This window comes from Durio zibethinus, chromosome 3, assembly GCF_047325235.1.
Source record: "Durio zibethinus cultivar Kanyao isolate XHJ-2024 chromosome 3, ASM4732523v1, whole genome shotgun sequence".
NCBI classification, from domain to species: Eukaryota; Viridiplantae; Streptophyta; class Magnoliopsida; order Malvales; family Malvaceae; genus Durio; species Durio zibethinus.
The window spans coordinates 12,009,084-12,022,537 of NC_143164.1; the positions used below are offsets into that span (position 1 = coordinate 12,009,084).

Sequence of the window (13,454 nt, forward strand, 5' to 3'; positions counted from 1 at the left end):
CCACAAGATTGCCAAATACCTAATAGATTGGCCAGACCAAGCTTATAACTATAGCTTTTACATGCTCCAGCCCAGAGAGCCATTGCTCAATTTAGAGACTTGGTCTGGGGTCTAGGGCAGTGTCAGCCATAGGCATGAGCTTGAGCTTAGCACAACCAAGCCTTTTTCCTGCATGCATAGCAATTGGCTAAAACCATAGGTGCCTATGGGTCACTAGAGCAACCAGTCTTGGACAACACCCAAAAGGCATGCACAGCCTACATTTTGCTCTAGGGTCATTACCATAGATGTACACAATGATAGGCCTATCACATACACCTACACCCTTCATAGGGGTAAAAAAGGGCTTAGACAACCACCTTCTAAAGAGTATGAGAGATTTTATAGGTATGCTAGTAGTAGACATTAGTGTGTCTAAAATGGGGACACTTTTTTCAAATAGGCATATCCTACACCAAAGGTCTGTAAGTGCTGATGGTGGTCGAGGCATGTGCCATTCCAAGGCCTAACATGTGTTGATGGTGTTTAAGGTAAGTGCTCTCAGCAAGGGCTAGCATATACTAATGGTGTTTGAGGTAACTACCTATGCCAAGGGCCATCTTTTGCTAATGCAAATCAAGGCATGTGCCCATAATAGGCCCAATTATGTCAATGCTGAGGCATGGCCTACACCAAGGGCCAACATGTGTCGATGGTGGTTAAGTAAGTGCCCATACCAAAGGCCAGCTTATGCCGATGGTGGTCAAGGCAAGTGCCCATATAGAAGGGTTGCTTGTTTTGATGATCATTAAGGCATGTGTGTTGTGTCATGCCCTAGCATATGCCATTGATGGTCGAGGTCTTGGTTGAAGTTTGATTCTAGGCTACGGTGCACATGTCAAAATTGGGTATGTGCTGGTGCCACATTTTTTTTTGCCTAGGGCACCATCATCAAAGCATCGCTGAAGAGCCTAACCAGTGGCATTGGGGGTTTCAAAACAATTAGGGGTGGGGGGTTAGAGGTGCACACATGATGTGCGATAGGTGTTGGTCCTTGCCCTTATATTGGCCCCCTATGCCCTAAAGAACTTGGACAACTCACACCCCCTTAAAGAGCATAAGAGCTTTGATAGGTTTGTAGCCAGTAGCCTTTCAAGTGTCTAAAATGGAGATTTTTTTTTCAAATGGCCATAAAATCTTCTACACTTTGATTTTTTAGTTGAATTTTTTATGGATGCCAACAAAAATACAAGGATCATGTATACCAAATTTGGGGCCAAAACTCTTTTTAAAAAAATTTTAAAAAATCCCAAACCACAAAAAATTTTAAAAATCATGAAAAATAAAAATTGAGTCACCTTGCCATGAAACTTCACATGAAGGCTTAGGGGACCATTATATGAATTTACAAGCCATAAAAATGGCATTGGCATGGCAAATATATAAAGATGAGCTTGAACCCACTTACTTCTTGAATATGGTACGTTTGATGTACGGCTTGGGCCTAGGATACCCATGCTTGGTACATGGGCCAACTATGTTGATGGTGGTCAAAAAATGTGTTGAGACAAAGGGCCAACAAGTCTCGATGGTGGTCAGGGCATGTACATGCACCAAGGGTCATTCAATGCCAATTATGGTCGAAGCATATGCATGAGGCATGGTCTACAAACTAGTCCAGGCCCAAAGGTTCTCTTCGAGTCAAGAAATAGTTCTAGTTCTAGCGAGATAGGGTCTAACAACTATGGGGACTAGGCCTTGAGGCTATTGAAGGCCTAAGTCATAGGGAAACAACTTAGAGCAATAGTATGAGTAGTGGTCAAGACTCAAAAGGCTTAAGCATAGTATTTAGGTTCAGCAAAATTGAGCTAGGCCTAGGTACGAGCATTGGTGAGTGATGCGTAAGTAAATAGTTAGACCTAAGAAAAGGCACTGATGATTGAGTTATGAGCGCATGGCCAAAACCAGGTGTAGGTATGCCTAAACACAATCTTAAGAGGAACATATTTAGGGCTTCTAGAAGGCCCAGTACTGCAGCATAATCTTTGACGAGCTAGAATTATACTAAGCACTTAAATTTTGTAGGCTGACTTAGGCACACAGAGTCAATTCCCTATCTAGGGCCTCAAAGAGTTTGGCTTATGATTAAAGCTTGTGACACATGCATCGAGTGTTTTTTAGTGTCGATAGCACTTGAAGGGAAAACAAGTGCCTTTGGAGGGACAAAAGACTAGTGAGAGGATCACGGTACACATGTGGCACCAAGTGCTAGAATCTAGCGATGGCGTTCGAGGCAACAACCTATACCAAAAGCTAGCGTGTATCAATGGTGGTCGGCACATATGCTTAGTCCAAGGGCCAACATGTCCTAATAGTGGTCGAGGTATGTGCACGTGTCATAGTTTACAAGCTAGTCCAAGCTGAAGGGTTCTCTTTAAGTTAAGGAATAGTTTTAGTTCTAGCGAGATAGGGTTCGACAACTAGGGGGACTAGGCCTTAAGGCATACTAGATGCCCAAGTCATGGAAAACTAGCCCAAAACAGTGATAACAATAGTCATTAAGACTTTAAAGGTTAGGCACGATGTTCAGGTTTGGCAAAATTAAGCCAAGCCTAGGTGCCGACGTTGGTGATTGCTTATATGAATTTGCAAGCCATCAAAGTGGCATTGGCTAGATAGAATTATTAAAATGTACCTTAACCCACCTACTACCCAATCATGGTGTGTATAGTGCATAGCCAGGGCCTAGGATAACCATGTGTGATATGTGTCCTAGCATATGCCAATAGTGTTTAAGTGAATTACCTGCATAAAGGGTCAGCATGTGCCAATAATGGTCGAAGCATGTGCCAAGACTGAGGGCCAACGTGTCTCATGGTGGTCAAGGCATGTGCATGTGTCATGATCTGCAAGCTGGTCAAAGCCTAAGGGTTCTCTTTGAGTCAAGCAGCAATTCCAATTCTAGTAGGATAGGGTTTGACAGCTAGGGGAACTAGGCCTTGAGGCCTATTGATGGCCCAAGTCACAAGGAACTAGCCAAAAACTATGATATGGGTAGTGATCAAGACTCTAGAGGCTTAGGCACAGTGTTCATGTTTGGTAGAATTGAGTAAGGTGCCATGTCTTGGTTTAGGATTTTTAACCCGATTACCTTTAAAGCTTACGTTAGACGTACTATTGAATGGGCTTCCCCTATCTCTTAGGATCGACTAACCCATGTGCAAATGCCATTCACATGAAACCTTTCCCATCTTCAGCCTTCAAAGTTCTTATTTGAATATTTGCTACTACCATTAAAATTTTCACTGATAGCTGCTCTGCCTAGGCTCACAATTTGGTTTTGCTATGATCGCTGCACCCTCCTACTCATTGGGGCTTGGCTTTTACCTCATAAACAATGTATAGGTCTCGCGCTTAAGTGCCATTTATTTTTAGGGCTAGTTGATTCAGTAGGTGAGTTGTTACACACTTCTTAAAGGATTTCAACTTCCTTGACCACTGTAATGCTATCTTATTCAACCAACACCCTTTGTGGGTTCTAGGTTAGAGTGCTGTTAGCCACCATAACCTAGCTTCTAGTTCATTCTGCATCACTAGTTCTATTTACCAAAAATAGCCCACTTGGAGCTCTGGATTCCATGGCACGACTTAATAAAGCAGCCACATTGTCCTACCTATTTAAAGTTTAAGAATAGGACAAGGGCACTGTGCCCCTAATGCCTCTAATCATTAGCTTTACCTGATAATACTTACCAAGGGCTCCAACTATCTTAAGGGAGACTTTAAAAGGAACCATTTACTAGATGGTTTGATTAGTCTTTTGCCCCTATACCTAAGTCAGACAAATGATTTGCACATCAGTATTGTTGTGGGTCTTTACCAAAGTTTCCTCTTACTTTACCCTGCTCAAGCATAGTTCACCATATTTTGGGTCCTAATAGGTATGTTCACACCCGGCCCCTTCTCAGAAGATCAAGGTTAATTTGTTATGCACTTATAAGGGATCCTACCAATCAACTTCCTTGCACCTTATGGGTTTTTTAACCCGTTGACTCACACACATGTCAGACTCTTTGGTTTGTATTTTAAGACAAGTTGGATGGGGAACCCATAGGCCAATGCTAGGAGCATGTGGGTAAAGAGGCATGTCAAGATTATGCATATTGCATTCCACAATCATGGTGAAGATGTCTCCATAGGCATATCAAAAGACCAGGTTTGGGCTACTACCATAACCCACCCCATCCATTTCCCTTCTAACAATTTGAAGCATTCTTTGACTTTTTTTTCAAAGGCCTTTTCATCTTTCCCTCATGGTACTTGTTCACTACCTATCTCTTACATGTATTCAATTTTGGATGAAATTTATCACCCAATTGGGGCTGTATTCCTAAACAACCTGACTCATAAATAGTGCCTTATGGCGTAATAGGGTCTAGGCATAATGAGGATCTCACCCTTTTTGCTGCCCTTTTCCAAGGGACTTAGGCCTAGTCGGCCACTAATCATGCTTCTCCAAACTATAATTTGGATGCCGCTAGCCCTTAATTCTCCAGCTAGGATCTTCCTAGTTTGGTCACCATTACTAGGGGAATCCCAGAAAGTTTCTTTTCTTTTCCTTATTGATATGCTTAAACTTGACAGGGAATCTTACTTAACTTGGGGTCACGATATGAGCATCGATCGAGCAATGCAAAGGGTTCATTAGGGTCCAGATAAATAACAAGTATGTGTCACTAGAGACGAGGCATAGTGGGAGCTTTACCACTGATGATCAAGGTGGTATCATTACCAAGGACTCACTTTTGGGCCAACCACAACTAACGAGATAATGATAGACCATTTTTCACCTCCTTACCCTGAGCCCGATAGGTGGGGGATTGGAGGGGGCGATGATGCATGACACCCAAGTAGGTGTGCCCTTGGCCTAATGGCTTAGGACATAACTTGCATTCAAAGACCTAATGTTTATAGGATTCTATAAGTCACACAAAGTATCGCATTTCATACATTCTTTATCAATGTGAGAGCCAAAATATTCATTGTTGAGAGTCATTTTGGTTTTCCATGACAAAAGGAGTCATAGTGCTGATCGTGCATCCATCGTGAATAGGATGGCAATGGTAAATGCAATTTTTTTCTTTTCGGTTCCAATGCTTAATTCACATTAAGGGTTTGTTATTCAGCCATAGACAACAATACCAATTGTTTACCCACCCAAGAGGTGGAACGAATTAATTATCGTGCACAACTAGGGCTGAAAGGGGCTCAAGGCATAGAGGCACCCTTGACCCTTTGATGTTTGGTTAACGCATCCATGAGTCATCCATTAATTAGGTTTTGACAATCATCATTTTATCGGTTCACCTACGAAAACCTTGTTACGACTTTTCTTTCCTCTAAATGTAAGGTCTAGTGGACTTCTTATGACTTTAATGGTAGTGAACCATCTATTTCATCATGATCTGAACACTTCACCAGACCATTCAATCTGTAGGAGTGATGGGCGGTGTGTACAATGGGCACGCTTACTAGGAATTCCTTATTGAAGACTAATAATTACAATGATATATCCCTATCATGATGAAATTTCAAAGATTACCTAGGACTATCAACCAAGTCTATAGACTCGTTGAATACATTAGTGTAGCTTGCGTGTGGCCCAAAAGATTTAAGGGCATCACAAACCTATTGTTGCCTCAAACTTCCTTGGCCTAAGTGGCCATAGTCCCTCTAAGAAGCTATCCATGAAGGATTACCTGTACGTAGCTAGTTAGTAGGTTGATGTCTTATTCATTAATAGAATTAATGAAACTAATTGCTCCACCAACTAAGAACAGTCGTGCACCACCACCTATAGAATCAAGAAAGAGCTCTTAGTCTATTAATACTTACTATGTCTGAACCTGGTAAGTTTCTTGTGTTGAGTCAAATTAAGCTACAAGCTTCACTCCTGATGGTGCCCTTCTATCAATTCCTTTAAGTTTTAGCCTTGTGACCATACTCTCCCTAGAACCCAAAGACTTTGATTTCTCATAAGGTGCCGACAAAGGCCTAAAAGTAACATTGTCGATCCCTGGTTGACATAGTTTATGATTAAGACAAGGATGGTATCTAATTATCTTGAAGCCCCCAACTTTTAGTCTTGATTAATAAAAACATCCTTGGCAAATGCTTTTACAGTTGTTCATCTTTCATAAATCCAAGAATTTCACCTTTGACTATGGAATATCAATGCACCTGATTGTCCTTGTTAATCATTACTCTGATCCCAAAAGCTAACACAATAGGATCAAAATCCTATGATGTTATCTCATGCTAATGTATATAAATGTAGGCCTACTTTGAGCACTCTAATTTCTTCAAAGTAACAGTGCCAGAGGAATGGCCCACCTAGTTAAGGCTAAGAGCACATTGTCAATAATAGGGATAAGTAGATCAGTGCTCACTATGAGGCGAATCGGATGACCCAACCCTAGTTCCAACTATAAGCTTTTTAACTGCAACAACTTAAATATATAGTATTGTAGCTAAAATTATCGAGGTCGGTAGCATTAGACTTGCCCTCTAATTGCTTTTCATTAAAGGATTTAGATTGTACTCATTCCAATTTCCAGACTCATAGAGCCTGATATTGTTATTTATTGTCACTACCTACCCATGTTAGGATTGGGTAATTTGTATGTCCACTGCCTTCCTTGGACATGGTAGATGTTTTTCAAGCTCCCTCTATGAAATTGAACCCTAATTTTTCATCACTCAGTTGGTGCATTAAAGCCCAAGCAGTGCCAATGTCCCAATGGAATGCTACCTAGTTGATCCTGCCAGTAGTCATATGCTTGTCTCAATGATTAAGCCATGCATGTGTATGTATGAACTAATTCAAACTACGAAATTGCAAATGGCTCATTAAATCAGTTATAGTTTTTTTATGGTATCTACTACTCGGATAATCATAGTAATTCTAGAGCTAATACATTCAACAAACCCCTATTTCTAGAAAGGATGCATTTATTAGATAAAAGGTCAATGTGGGCTTTGCCCATTGCTCTGATGATTCATGATAACTCAATAGATCATACAGCCTTTGTGCCAGTGATGCATCAATAAGATTTTTGCCCTATCAACTTTAGATGGTAGGATAATGGCCTACTATGGTAGTGATGGGTGATGGAGAATTGGGGTTCAATTTTGGAAAAGAAGCCTGTGAAACAACTGCCACATCTAAGGAAAGTAGTAGGTGTGCAAATTACCCAATCTTGACATAGGCAAGTAGGGACAATAAATAAAAATAGCAGGCTCTATGACTCTAGTAATTAGAATGAGTACAATCTAAATCACTTAATGGGGATCCATTGTAGGGTAAGTCTGTGCTAGCAGTTACAGTAATTTCAGCTCCAATAGCATATATTTAAGCTATAGTAGTTAAAAAGCTTGTAGTTGGAATTGAGGTTACATCATCTGGTCTGTGTCACAGTGCCCATTACTATGCCTACATCGGACCTTCTTGGAAACTTTGATGCCCGCGCACCTAACCTACCTCTAGGCTTCTCTAGATCTTTCTACACTCGCATGCTTGGTCTGTCTCTAAGCTTGTCTAAAAGCTTCCATGCCTGTGTACCTAGCTTGTCTCTAAGTGATTCTATGCTTTTTTGTGCTTGATTGCTTGCACCACATCATGAGGTGTTTTAAAACTTTTTAATGAACAGTCATTATCCCTGGCACCATGTAACTCACCATAGGTGTACTCTTACATTTTCGCCTTAGCCTTGGCTCGCACACTTAGGTCAAGTATGTGCCTTTATGGCCTTGGTTCTGATCTTTCCTGGTGCTTTGCTTGCACCATCTTAAACAAGTCTATCACATAACCCATTTGGTCTAGGACTTGTGCATCGTCCATGACATTCTCAACACTCATTCTAGTAATGCCCTCATTGCTAGAGGAATGCCTATCCTTCACCACATGTGCATGCTAGATCAATGTCCATCCCTCATCTCGATGGTCTTTGGCACGCTTATGTGATTATCCCTTTCCCTAGCCATGACATTAATGTGTCTACTGCTAAACTGACTTCTTTCTTAGAGTTACCTGTTGCACACTTTGATGAGAGAGGTTTAGGTGATCTTTTTAGTTTGACTGATGGTTCTCCATGGCCACACTCTGCTACTCTAATTGGCTTGATTGGTGGCTCTCCATGGCCACACTCTTATCATTCTCATTAGGAATCTGAGAGGTCTACTCCTCTTGACTCAATCAAATAGCACTTAGCCCTAGCATTCTCATAAAGTCTTCAAGGTGCTGATGCTTACCATTATTCTCACCATTGGACTTCTCATAATTCTTTACAATGGCTACAAGCTTCTTCCATTATGGGCAATCCTTGAGCCTATGTGATCCTGAACATAAAAAGTAATTAAAGGTAATAATCTTCTTACCTTTGTCCTTGTCAGGCTCTTTAGCCTTTGCCATGCAATGCCGGGGATTTTTCTCAGCCTTATCCTCTGATAAAGAGTGGTTATCCTTGTCTCCCTCACTCAAGCCATTGTCCCTAGGCTTGGGAGACTTGGTGTATTCGTACTTTACCAATGATTTGACAACTAGAATTACCTACCTCAAGTCTTGGACCCTATGCGACTTTAACTCAATTTTTGCCCATAGCTTTAACCCATCGAGGAAGTAGAACAAGGCTTCTTGCTTGCCCATGTTGGGAACCATAAGTGATATTTTTGAGATCTCTCAATAATAGTTTTGCACTTTTCCCCTCTGAATGAGCCAGCAAAGCTTCACCCTAACTTCTTCTTTCACATACTCTAGCTTAAACTGTCTTGTTACTTCTTTCACAAATTGATCCCATGTAGTGATTGCAATCTCCCCTCACTGCATACTATCACACTTTTGATGCCACCACAACAGGGCCACATTAGTTAAGTTCATAGCATCGATGCTTACCTTAACTTCATCTACTGTACCGACCACTTAGAAGTACTATTCCATGCCCCATATAAAGTTGTCAACTTCTATAGCCGAGTGACTTTCCATGAATGGCTTTGGCTTAGGCACCTCAACCTTAGGTCTCAAACCCTTTGTTTACAGCTATGGTAGCTTAAAACATAGCAAACTCCCTCTTGAGTTACTCTAGCTTTTCCAGCAAAGCTACCCACTTGAGCCTCTGGAGCTTTATTATGCTACATCAGCACTTCCATCTCTTGGTTCAAGGCACCATGCATCTTTTTTTTTTAGCTCTTTTTATGCTGAGTCTAGCTCTTGGATGCGATCCTTCGTGTCCTTAAACTGATCCCTCAAATCTCTCATGGCTAACTCATATTTTGCCAACTGAGAGCCCATTGATGACAACAGATCCTTCAAACTAGCCCTTCTCCCCTTACCTATGGGTGGGCAGCCCTTTTGCACTTCACTTATGCACTCCACCTGAGGTTTACTAGCCATGCTTTTGCATGTACACCATAATCACAAAGCTTAGACAAAGGATTTCCCACAATTTCCTTAGGAGCACTCAAACGTCTTTATGCCTTACTCTCAGCATTGACAACTAGCAATTGCTTGTACAACACTTCCCACTACAAGTCAATAGCATAACTGACACACCAGTACATAAGCTACACACACTCAAAATGATACTAACACTAGTTGTAATGAAGGTTTTGATCCCACTGTGGTTAGAGCCTACTTTGATGCCAACTATCATAGCTCGAGAGTTTAAGCCTAGCTACTATGTGACCTTAGGTGGGAAACTACTATTCATATACTTAAGTCATCCTTTAAATTGACTCTGTGCTGTGCACTAACCGACTGTACCATGCACTTGTGCTGGAACTTGACTAACCTCCTAAAAGTTTAAGAGAAAGCTAAGAAGAAAATGGTTAAGGCAAGAGTAGTTTATTTACTTGATGGGGTATGTGCTCTTGCTCTTGCTCTTGGAACACAGTCCTCATATGTTCTTTACAAAGGCTTTCAAGGCCTAAGTCGCTAATGCTTTACACTCTTGCTTCTCTTGTTGTCACTTTTTATGGCTTATTGCTTATTTATAAATGAAGGGAAGGCTTTCCTATTTATACTTAAGCCCCCTTGGTACTTATGGTTATAATAAATGTAAGTGTATGGCCATTAAGGGCCTTTTAGATAGTTCTAAGGTGCCTAGGCTCTAACAAGGTCGACTAGGTACTTTTAAGAGATCTACTAGTTTTAGGCTCTTTACTAAGCCCCTGAGTCGAGAAAAGTTTGGGCATTTCCGTTAAGCATTTGTACCTAGTAGGTTCTAGAGCCTTCTCTATCTATGCACTACTCTACATACAGCGAGGGTCTTCTAGAGGCTTCTTTATCTAGGAACTATAGTGCCTATTACTGTGCCTACACTTGGCCCTTTCGGAACTTTTGATGCCCATGCACCTGGCTTGTCTTTGACTTGTCTAGTAGCTTCCATGCCTATACAGCCCACCTGTCTCCAAGTGGTTCTAGGCCTTTTTGTGCCTGATTGCCCACACCATATCTTGGGGTGTTCTAAAACCTTCTAATGAGCAGTCCTCATCTTTGGCACTGTGTAACTCACCATAAGTGTACTCTTGTACTTTACCTTGACCTTGGACTGCACATTTTGGTAAAGTATGTGACTTTAGTGTTTTGATTTTGTTCCTTCTTGGTGCTTTTCCTGTACCATCTTAAACAAGTCCTATCATGTGACCCACTTGGTCTAGGACTCTTGTGTGATTCGTGACACATGCAGGTGCTGAGGCACATCAAGGTAGCACATGCTACATTCCATAATGGCAAGGCATTTGGCTACCTTAAGAGAGTCATAGTTACTCTTGCTAATTACCTACGCTTGGTTGAATTTCTTTATTTTGACATTTACAGCACTGGGCAAAAATCACATTGCGTAAGCACCCGCAGGGACCATCACAATGCTTTATTTTAATTAAATAGTTGGATTCCCCTTGTTCATACCAATTATAAGTTAACTATTTGTCACCCAAGGAAGGCCTTTGAGGGAGTCATTCCTAGTCCATCCCCTAGCTGACAAGTGTTGACCTGATCTTGCCATGAAGTAGCTCAAGCAATGCATCAATAGTCGATGGGTTCCTGACTAGGACCTCTATGCCCAGCCCTTAGAGCTAATCCTTTTCTTGAGGTTATGGATCCAATTTGCTGACTTCTATTGCCTATATTATTCCATCAACCAGAGGCTATTCATCTTAGAGACTTGATACAATTATGAGATGACCAAGCATAGAGGGCACATGAACCTAATATGGTTATAAGGCTGGATGTGCTATTAGACTTGCTTCCCTCAGATCAACTAATGCAAGTGCAAGTGCCATTCACATCAAACCTTTTTGCTCTTTTACCTTTAATGTTCTCATTTGAATATTTGTTACTACCACCAACATCCGCATCGATGGCCACTCTACTTGGGCTTGTGCCCTAGGGTTTGCAGTGGCCATATCACCCTCTACTCATCGGGCCTAGCCCTTTTCCCAATAGCAGAGATAGGCCATGCACTTAAGTGCCAACCATTCTTAAGGCTACTTATTCGGTAGATGAGTTGTTACACACTTCTTAGTGAAATTTGACTTCCATGACCAATGTCATATTGTATTAATCAATGAACACCCTTTGTGGATTCTAGGATAGCATGCAATTAGGCACCATAACTTGGCTTCTAGTTTATCCCACATAGCCAATTCTACTTACCAAAAATGGCCCACTTAGAGCTCTCGATTCTGTGAAGCAGCTTAATGAACATAGCCATGCTATCCTACCTATTTAAAGTTTGAGAATAGATTAAGGGCATTGCACCCTCGATGCCTTTAATCATTAACTTTACTCAATAGAACTCACTAAGGGCTTCAACTATCCTAAGGGAAACTTTAGAAAGTATTAGCTACTAGATAGTTTGATTAGTCTTTCACCCCTATACCCAAGTTAGATGAATGATTTGCATCTCAATATCATTGCGGGCCTCCACCAGAGTTTCCTCTGGCTTCACCTTGCTCAAGTATAGTTCACCATCTTTTAGGTCTTGACAAGTATGCTCACAGTCAAACCCTTATCAAAAGATCAAGGTTACTCAATGGTGTACCCATGAGAGGTCCTGCCAATCAACCTCCTTGCACCTTATGGGTTTTCTAGCCCATTGACTCACACATATGTTATAATCCTTGATTCGTGTTTCAAGATAGGTCATATAGGGAGCCCAAAGACTGAGACAGGGTGCACACAGGTGCTGAGGCATGCTGAGATGGTGCATTTTGCATTCCACAATTGGGACCCATGTGACTCATATTGCTTCACACCCTAAGCCTAGGCTTGGGCTATCATTGTGACTCATGTAGGTCTAGGGCTTGAGTCGATTGGTGGATCAGCTCTCACCATTCCACATTTGATTAATGTGCATCACCAGTCCCTATGCACTTTCCTTCAAAAAATTTCAAGCGTTCTTTGACCTCTTTTCAAAGTCCTTTTAATCTTTCCTAAACCACTCATTTCAGCCTTAGACAAAATGTACCGCTCGATTGGGGCTATATTCCTAAACCACCTAACTCACAGACCATGCCTTGTGGTGCGATAAGGTCAAGGCATAATAAGGGTCTCACCTTTTTTGATGCCCTTTTCTAGGGGACCTAGGCTGGTCTGCCAATGAAGATGCTTTTTGATACTACAATTCAGACACCATGGGCACTTGATTCTCAAGCTAAGCTCTTTCTAGTTCATTTGCCATTACTAGGGGAATCTGGGTAAGTTTCTTTTCTTCTACTTATTGATATGCTTAAACTCAGTAGGTAATCCTACCTAACCTAAGGTTGCAATGCAAGCATCGACTGGGTGATGTAAGGCATCTGATGGGGTTTGGATGGATAACGAGCATGCATCAGTGGAGACGAGGCACACTAGGAGCTTTACAATTGATGGTTATGGTGCTATCATTGTTGGGGACTCACTTTTGGGCCAACCACAATTGATGAGATAATGGGAGGCCATCTTTTAATCCCTTCACCCAAAGCCTGATTGGTAAGAGGTTGAAAGGGGCAATGATGCATGACACTTAGGCAGGCATGCCCTAAGCCTAATGGCTTGGAGTGCAACTTATGTTAAAAGATTTGGTAGTTTATGAGATTCTACAATTTACATCAATTATCTCATTTTGCTACATTCTTCATCAATGCGAGAGCTAAGATATCTATTGTTGAGAATCATTTTGCTTTTTCATGACAAAAGAAGTCACGGTGCCACCCTTGCAATCACTGTGAATAGGATGGTGATGTCACACATGATTTTTTTCATTCCAGTTCTTTGGAACGATTCACACTAGGGGTTCATTTTTTAGCCATGGGTGTGATACAATTGTTTTGCCCACCCAAGAGGCAAAATAAATCGAACGTTGTACACGTCCAGGGCCAAAAGTGGTTTAGGGCATGAAAGCACCCTCACCCCTCAGTGTTTCGTTAACACATTCATG

General features: G+C 41.4%; 5 pseudogenes; all 5 read right to left on the reverse strand.

Annotated features, from left to right (window-relative positions):
* Positions 1 to 2,958: 2,958 nt before the first annotated feature.
* On the reverse strand, positions 2,959 to 4,647 carry LOC149519636 (25S ribosomal RNA; annotated as a pseudogene).
* A 232-nt stretch (positions 4,648 to 4,879) lies between these two features.
* LOC149519637 (5.8S ribosomal RNA) lies at positions 4,880 to 5,033 on the reverse strand (annotated as a pseudogene).
* Positions 5,034 to 5,323: 290 nt separating this feature from the next.
* LOC149519638 (18S ribosomal RNA) lies at positions 5,324 to 6,900 on the reverse strand (annotated as a pseudogene).
* Positions 6,901 to 10,677: 3,777 nt separating this feature from the next.
* LOC149519639 (25S ribosomal RNA) lies at positions 10,678 to 12,778 on the reverse strand (annotated as a pseudogene).
* Positions 12,779 to 13,034: 256 nt separating this feature from the next.
* On the reverse strand, positions 13,035 to 13,190 carry LOC149519640 (5.8S ribosomal RNA; annotated as a pseudogene).
* Positions 13,191 to 13,454: the final 264 nt, after the last annotated feature.